The 8,697-nt window shown below is 39.6% G+C and overlaps 1 non-coding gene across 1 annotated transcript; it reads left to right on the top strand.

The window, feature by feature from the left end:
* The first annotated feature begins 1,155 nt into the window (after positions 1-1,155).
* Positions 1,156-1,301, top strand: LOC123834922 (U4 spliceosomal RNA). Its single transcript, XR_006788511.1, has one exon. It is a non-coding gene; the product is annotated as a U4 spliceosomal RNA (small nuclear RNA).
* The last annotated feature ends 7,396 nt before the right edge of the window (positions 1,302-8,697 follow it).

The following is an 8,697-nucleotide window of genomic DNA, read 5'->3' as shown; positions in this document are numbered from 1 at the left end:
TGATGGAGGAAAAAAACTTGACAAAACTGAACATCTTTGCATGATAAAAAAAAACTCAACTAATTAGGAATTGGAGGAAATAACTTCAACATAATAAAATCCATATATGAAAACCTGACAGCTGATGTCATACTCAATGATGAAAGACTAAAAGCATTTCCTTTGAGATCAGGAATAAGGCAAGAATGCCATTCTCACCACTTCTATTTTATATAGTACTAGAAACTACTAGTCACAACAATTAGGAGAGAAAAATAAAATATACTCAAATTGAAAAGGAGGGATGGGGTGGCTGGGTGATAGACATTGAGGAGGGTATGGGCTATGGTGAGCGCTGTGAATTCTGCAATCACAGATCTGTACCTCTGAAACAAATAATACATTATATGTTAAAAAAAAAAAAAAAGAAGAAGAAGATAGCAGGAGGGGTAGCATGAAGGGGGGGATATCGGAGGGGGAGAAGAACCATGAGAGATGATGGACTCTGAAAAACAAACTGAGGGTTCTAGAGAGGAGGGGGGTGGGAGGATGGGCTAGCCTGGTGGTGGGTGTTAAAGAGGGCATGTTCTGCAAGGAGCACTGGGTGTTATTCGCAAACAATGAATCATGGAACACTACATCAAAAACTAATGATGTAATGTATGGTGATTAACATAATAAGTTAAAAAATTGAAAAGGAAAAATCAAGATGATTTATGTTCACAGATGACATAATCTTTAGAAAATGTTGAAGATTATAGACTCACACACACCCCTGTTAGGACTAAAATTCCAATTCAGTGAAGTTGCAAGATACAAAAACACTCAAAAATCAGTGTGTTTCTATACACTAACAATAATCTGAAAAAGAAATTTTAAAAAATGCTTTTACCACAGGATCAAAAAGAATAAAATACTGAGGAATAAACTTAACCAAAATAGTGAAAGACTTATATACTGAGAAGTACATAGCATTGCTGGAAGAAATTAAAAAAGGCAAATAAATGGAAAGTCATTTCATGTTCATGGATTGGAAGACTTGATAATATTAAAATGTCCATACTATTCAAAGCAATCTATTGATTCAATGCAGTCCCTATCAAAATTTCAATGACTTATTTTTGCAAAAATAGAAAAAAAAAACAAAACCCAAACAGGTTTTTTTAAATTCATAGGATCCAAATAGTGGCAGTATCGTAGCCAATGATGTTTATCCGAGGCGCGATTATTGCTAATTGAAAACTTTTCCAAATATCCAAATAAATCTTGAAAAGGAACAATAAATTTGGAGGTCTCACACTTTCTAAGTATGTTTCAAAACATATTACAAAGCTATGTGATCAAAACAATGTGGTATTGGCATAAAGACAGACATACAAACCAACATAATAGAAAGCCCATAAATAATAAACCCTTGTGCATATGGTCAGGTGATTTTTTGTTGTATTTAAAGATTTTATTTATTTGACAGAGAGAGAGGCGGGGAGAGAGGGAATACAAGCAAGGGGAGCAGCAGAGGGAGAAGCAGGCCTCCCGCGAAGCAGGGAGCCTGATGCGGGGCTCGATCCCAGGACCCTGGGATCATGACCTGAGCTGAAGGCAGACGCTTAATGACTGAGCCACCCAGGCGCCACCAGGTCAGGTGATTTTTTGACAAGGGTGCCAAAACCACATAATGTGAGAAAGATAGCTTCATCAACAAATGGTATTAGGAAAAATGAATATTCACATGTGAGATAGAGAGAAAGAAGAAAGAAAGAGAGTAAAAAAAGAGGGAGGGAGAGAGAGAGAAAAAATAGAACGAGAGGGAGGGAGGGAGGAAAAGGGAAGGGAAGGAAAGAAGAAAAAAAAAAGAGGAGAGGAGAGAAAATTGGACCTTTACCTTATACCACATTCAAAAAATTAACTCAAAATGGATTAAAGACCTAAATATAAGACCTAAAATTGTAAAACTCCTAGAAGACAACATAGAGGAAAGGCTTCAAGACACTGATCTTAGAAATTATTTCAATGATTTTGCTTTATAGGCTACAAAAGTAAAATCAACAAATGAGACTATATGAAACTTAAAAACTTCTATATATCAAAGGAAGCAACAGAGTGGAAACACAACCTAAAGAATGGGAAATAATATTTGTAAATCATCTATCTGTTAAGAGGCTAATATCCAAAACATATATAGAAGTCCTGCAACTCAGTAATAACAACAAAAAAGTCAAATTTAAAAGACTTGAATAGACATTACTCCAAATAAAATATACAAATGAATAACAAATGAAAAGATGCTTAGCATCAGTAACCATTAGAGAAATCATTAATCAAAACCACAATGGATAGCCACTACCAACACACAGACACACAAACACCCCCCCCCCCCACCACCACCACCAAGGGTGGCAAGATTTGAGAGAAGTTGAAACCCCTGTACATTGTTGGTTAGAATGCGAAATGATTCAGCTACTATGGAAAACAGTATGGAGGTCGCTCAAAAAATTAAACACAGAATTACCATAGATACTCCTGCTTCTGAGTATATATCCAAAATAATTGAAAGCAGAATACTGAAGAAATATTTGCAAACCCATGTTTATTGCAGCTTTATTTAATAATAGCCAAGAGGTGGAAGCAACCTAAATGGCCAGAGGGATGGATAAGCATAAGCAGTATGAACATATAGTGGAATATTATTCAACCTCAAAAAAGAGAGAAATCATGTCACATGCTTCAGCACAGATAAATCTTGAGGAAATTATGCTAATGTCTGAAGTCAGTCAGTAACAGAAAGATACTAAGCGATTACACTTCCATGAGGTACCTAAAATAGTCAAACTCACAGAAACAAAAAGTAGAATGGTGGTTGGCAGGGCCTGGAAGGAGGGAGGTATAGGTTTTTTTCCCCAGTGGGTATAGAGTTTCAGTTTTGCAAGGAGTTCTAGAGAACTGTTCCACAGTAGTGTGAATGTAGATAACACTATCCAACTGAACACTAACAATGGTTAGGATGGTAAATTTTGTGGTTTTCTACCACAATTAAAAATGATAAATAAAAATTACCTGCTTTCAGATAGAGTAGTCTCATTCCTCCCAGGTCCTCCCTCTTAAACTAAAATTGCTAGACATAACACAACAAGCATAAGAAGGCTCTGAAAGTTGGAAAGAAATAGGTAGGCATATTGGAATTGGCAGGCCTTGAGGAACAACATGATCTTGAGCTCTGAGGTTTCCTTGCCACACAGTATCTTGAACAGGGTACTGCAGAAGCCTCCATCTCAAAACTGCTAACCAGCACAAGTGAAAAAAGATCCAAGGAAAGCTTATTCCTTTTTACAAATACTACTACTGTAGCCAACACAAATGGAAAAATCTTACCACTACCCTGCCCCTGAAGTTTCAGCAGACTAAGATTTTATTCCCATTTCTCACTCTTGTATACCATGGGAGCAGTTGGCATGCTCTGATTCTCCCAGCTGGTGGTGCTAGGTAGCAGTTGATCTTCATCCCCTTCCAGGTAAAACCAGGAGATGCAGATTGCCCTGCCTGGATAGTGGTGACAGGGACCTGATCTTTCATTCCCTGCTTAGCTAAAACAGGGAGTATTCCAATTCCCCAACCAGGATAGTATCAGTGGGGTCATGCCTTTACCTTCATCCAGCAGACTTAACAAGGTATGGTGAGACAGTGCTAATCACAACTAGGTTTCACCATACATCTAGCATCTGTGGGGGCTCAGTGGCAAGCTACTCCATCTAGACTCAACATGGTTATGAAATTCAGGAGTAGTGATCATTCCACTTTCTGACTACCCCTTCTGTCAGCAAGGCCCAGTGAGTTGCAGAACTTCCACACTCACACAGCAGCAAGGAGACTTAAGGAGGCAATAGGAGGACAGGCTTGTCTGCACTCCTATTCCCTTCTGCTGGTATCTATGGGGCCTGTGAGGAACTGAGATACAATTCCATCCAGTATCATTGAGGCAGAACAAGATTAAATGCGATGCCCCACTTTTTCTGGGAAGGTATCAGTGGAGGCCATGAAAAAGATGAAGTTACATTCCACCCTTCTTCAATGAGTCAGTATAAGTAAATGTTCCACTTTTGCTGGAGTGGTACCAGAAGGACCGACTGGAAAACTAAACCTACATACCCACCCAGCTCTTGCACATATCAGGAGGTGGGCTGCTGACTTAAAAAAAGTTAAATGCGCTCCAAAGTCTCATAATATAATATCCAAAATGTCTAGGATACATAAAAAAATCAGTCATCATACCAAGAACCAGGAAAATCCTTGTATTAATGAGAAAAGACAATAGATGTCAACATTAATGTGAATCAAATGTTGGAATTATCTGACAATGATTTTAAAGTAGTCGTTTAAATTATTTCAACAATCACTTGTAAATTCTCTTGAAACAAAAAAAAAATTTAAAAAAAAAAATTTAAAAAAAGAACCAAATGGTTTCAGAAGGTCCAAGGTGGTGATATAGAAAGACCTTGCATTCACCTCCTCCATGGATACACAAATCTAAAACTATTTATAAAGGAATTCCACCTGAAGAAGAACTGAGGGCTGATTAAGCAGCTTATGCACAACAACAAAGAACACAGAGAAAGGCAAGAGAGAACTTGGTAAAGAAGGGAGCTCTCCCATGCTGCAAACTGCAGTAGGGAGGAATAACAGAGTTTGTGAGCAGATTTGTCTGCCTTGGGCACAGAAAAAAAAAGTGTAGTTTAAAAGTGCAACTAGAATATAAAGGAACTGGCCCTAGAATCCTGACAAATGCTGGCAGCTGCTTCCCAGGTGCTGGCCAGCACCACTGTGGACCTTTTCCCTTCACCTTGATAGCTTAGATAGGAGTAGGGTCTGGGTGCCTTAGCTGGCCTGCCATCCTAGTGAACACCAGGCCCCTAGCCCATACCAGCCATGGATGCCCTAGAATGCATGCGTGTGCTTATGCGTATGCATACACACATACATGCGCACACACACAACCCTGCAGTTTAAAAGAGTAACTAGAATATAAAGAAACTAGCCTTAGAGCCCTGTAAAATGGCAGGGGAACTTCTGAAATACTGTACAGTTTAGAGGGACTGGCAAACACCACGATTTATGCCGCCCCTCCACTTGAAAGCATAGATGGGAACAAGGTGTCCTTACCTGGACTGCTGCTTCAGTGAGGCCCAAGCCCCTACCCCACACCAACTTCAGCTGTGCCACAAAGGCTGCTCCAGGACAGCACATACCAGAACATCCCTGGTCAGCACTCATTAGAGCTCCAACCATCTTGACAAGGTAACAAAGGTGCAAAGCACACCAGACCTGTCCAGGTCCACACCACTTTAGCTTTAGCTAACTTGCCAGGGTACCCCTGGGGCAGAGCATCCCAGGAATTACTGGCCCACACCCACTTAGGCAGATAACTTGCTAGGGTGCCCCCTTCATAGAGTGCCCTCACTGGTCCATGCCCCCATCCCCTCCAGCCACATTGCCAGGGCACCCCCAAGCAAAGCTCCTTGAGTATCCCTGACCTGCAATGCCTTGGCTCCAGCTACCCTACCAGGGTATCCTCTATGCAGAAGACACCCTGCCCAAGGATATCCCAATTTGCACCCACTTCAGCTTCAGCTGTCCTGCCAGGATACCCTCTATGCGGAGAACACCAGAGCCCCCATTCACATTAGCTTCAGCTATCCTGTCAGGAAGCCCCCTCCACGAAGAGCCCTGGGACTGCCTCCATCCCACCAGGGCAGCCCCAGCATACAGTGCTCCAGGGCCCCCAGCCCATGACAGCCACAATTACAGCCATTTAGACTGTCACCAGTCACACATAGTCTACACAGGGGATGATCATACACAAGACCATTCCTTCAAAATGAGAAGTAGCCATTCTAATTCATAGAAACAAACACAGAAAGTCAACCAAAATGAGGAGACAGAAGAATATGCTTCAAATGAAATGACAAGATAAAATCTCAAAAAGAACTAAATGAAATGGAGGAGATAAACAATCTACTGATAAAGTATTTAGAGTGATGGTCATAAAGATTCACACCAGACTAGGGTGAAGAATGGATGATTCAATGAGAACTTCAACAAAGAGACAGAAAATATAAAAAAGAACCACTCTTGGTTGAAGAATAACTAAAATTAAGAATACAGTAGAGGGACTCAATAATAGAATAGAGCATGCAAAAGAAGGAATTGGTGATCTAGAAGACAGGGTAATGAAAAGCATCCAAGATGAACAGCAAAAAGAAAAATTAAAAAGCGGATCTCTCGGACAACATTAAATGAGCAAACATTCACAGTATAGGTGTCCCAGAAGGAGAAGAGAGAGAAAGGGTTAAAAAAAACAAAAAACAAAAAAAACTCCCAGAAAACAAAAGTCCAGGACAGATGGATTCAGAGGTAAAATCTACCAAACATTTAAAGAAGAGTTATACAGGGGTGCCTGGATGGCTGTCAGTTAAGCAACTGCCTTTGGCTCAGGTCATGATCTCAGGGCCCTGGGATTGAGCCCCATGTCAGGCTCCCTGCTCAGCAGGGAGTCTGCTTCTCCCTCTCCCTCTGCCCCTCCACCGCTCTCATGCTATCTCTCTCAAATAAATAAAATCTCTACACAAAAAATAAAGAAGAGTTATACCTATTTCCCTTAGACTATTCCAAAAAATAGAAGAGGAAAGAAAGCTTCCAAATACATTCTATTAAGCCAACACTATCCTGGTTCCAAAACCAAAGAAACTGCAAAAAAAGAAAACTACAGACTAGTATGCTTGATGAACATACATGTAAATATCCTCAGCAAAATATTAGCAAACCACATTCAACAACACATTAAAAGGATGGAGTGGGATTTATTCTGGGATGCAAGGTTTGTTCAATATCAGCAAATCAATCACGTGATACCCCACTTTAATGAAATGCAGGGTAAAAATTATATAATCATCACAATAGATTCAGGAAGAATATTTGACAAGATTCAATATTGCTCATGATAAAAACTCTCAACAAAGTAGGCTTAGAGGGAAAATACCTCAACATAATAGAGGCCATATATGATGAACCTGCAGCTAACATCATACTCAGTGATGAAAAAGAGAGAGCTTTTCCTCTAAGATCAGGAACAAGACAAGGGTGTCCATTCTCAACACTTTAAAAAAAAAATTATTTGAATTTAATTTAGTGTACATATTCTGTATTATTAGTTTCAGGGGTAGAATTCAGTGATCTATCAGTTGCATACAACACCCAGCACTCATTACATCAAGTGCCATCCTTAATACCCATCACCCAGTTACACCAACCTCCCCTCCAGCATCCCTCAGTTTGTTCTCTATAGTTAAAAGTATTTTATAGTTTGTCTCCCTCTCTTATTTCATCTTATTTTTCCTTCCCTTCCCCTATGTTCATCTGTTTTGTTTCTTAAATTACTCATATGGTATTTGACTGACTTTTTTCACTTACATAATATCCTCTAGTTCCATCCACATCATTGCAAATGGCAAGATTTCATTCTTTTTGATTTGGCTGAGTAATAGTCCATTGTTTGTATATGTATGTATGTGTACACACACACACACCATCTTCTTTATCCATTTATCTGTTCATGGACATCTGGGCTTTTTCCATATTCGGCTATTATGGACATTGCTGCTGTAAACATTGGGGTGCATGTGCTCCTTTGAATCACTATGTTTGTATCCTTTGGATAAATACCTAGTAGTACAATTGCTGGGTCATAGGGTAGTTCTATTTTTAACTTTTTGAGGAACCTCCATACTGTTTTCCCAAGTGGCTACACCAGCTTGCATTCCCACCAACAGTGTAGGAGGGTTCCCCTTTCTCTGCATCTTTGCCAACACCTGTGGGTTTCCTGAGTTAATTTTAGCCATCCTGACTGGTGTGAGGTGGTATCTCATTGTGGTTTTGATTTGTATTTCCCTGATGATGAGTGATGTGGAACATTTTTTCATGTGTCTGTTGGCCATTTGGATGTCTTCTTTGGAGAAACATCTGTTCATGTCTTCTGCCCATTTCTTGACTGGATTTTTGGTTTTTGGGTGTTGAGTTTGATAAGTTCTTTATAGATTTTGGATACTAGCCCTTTATCTGATAAGTCACTTGTAAATATCCTCTCCTATTCCAGAGGTTGTCTTTTAGTTTTGTTGACTGTTTCCTTTGCTGTGCAAAAGCTTTTTATCTTGATGAAGTCCCAATAGTTCATCTTTGCTTTTGTTTCTCTTGCCGTTGGAGATGTGCCTAGCAAAAAGTTGCTGCAGCCAAGGTCAAAGACATTGCTGCCTGTGTTTTCCTCTAGGATTTTGATGGTTTCATATCTCACATTTAGGTTTATCATCCATTTTGAGTTTATTTTTGTGTATAGTGTAAGAAAGTGGTCCAGTTTCATTTTTCTACATGTGGCTGTCCAACACCACTTGTTGAAGAGAATATCTTTTCCTCATTGGATATTCTTTACTTCTTTGTCAAAGATTAGTTGACCATAGAGTTGAGGATTCATTAGTGGGTTCTCTATTCTGCTCCATTGATCTCTGTGTCTGTTTTTGAGCCAGTATTATACGGTCTTGATGACTACATATTTGTAATACAGCTTGAAGTGTGGAATTGTGATGCCTCCAGCTTTGGTTTTCTTTTCCAACATCCCTTTGGCTATTTGGGGTCATTTCTGGTTCCAGGCAAATTTTAGGATTTTTTTTTTTTTGA

This window comes from Mirounga angustirostris, unplaced genomic scaffold, assembly GCF_029215605.1.
Source record: "Mirounga angustirostris isolate CCGP_5_RB_7025 unplaced genomic scaffold, mMirAng1.0.hap1 SCAF_1, whole genome shotgun sequence".
NCBI classification, from domain to species: Eukaryota; Metazoa; Chordata; class Mammalia; order Carnivora; family Phocidae; genus Mirounga; species Mirounga angustirostris.
This window is presented reverse-complemented; position numbering and strand designations above follow the sequence as displayed.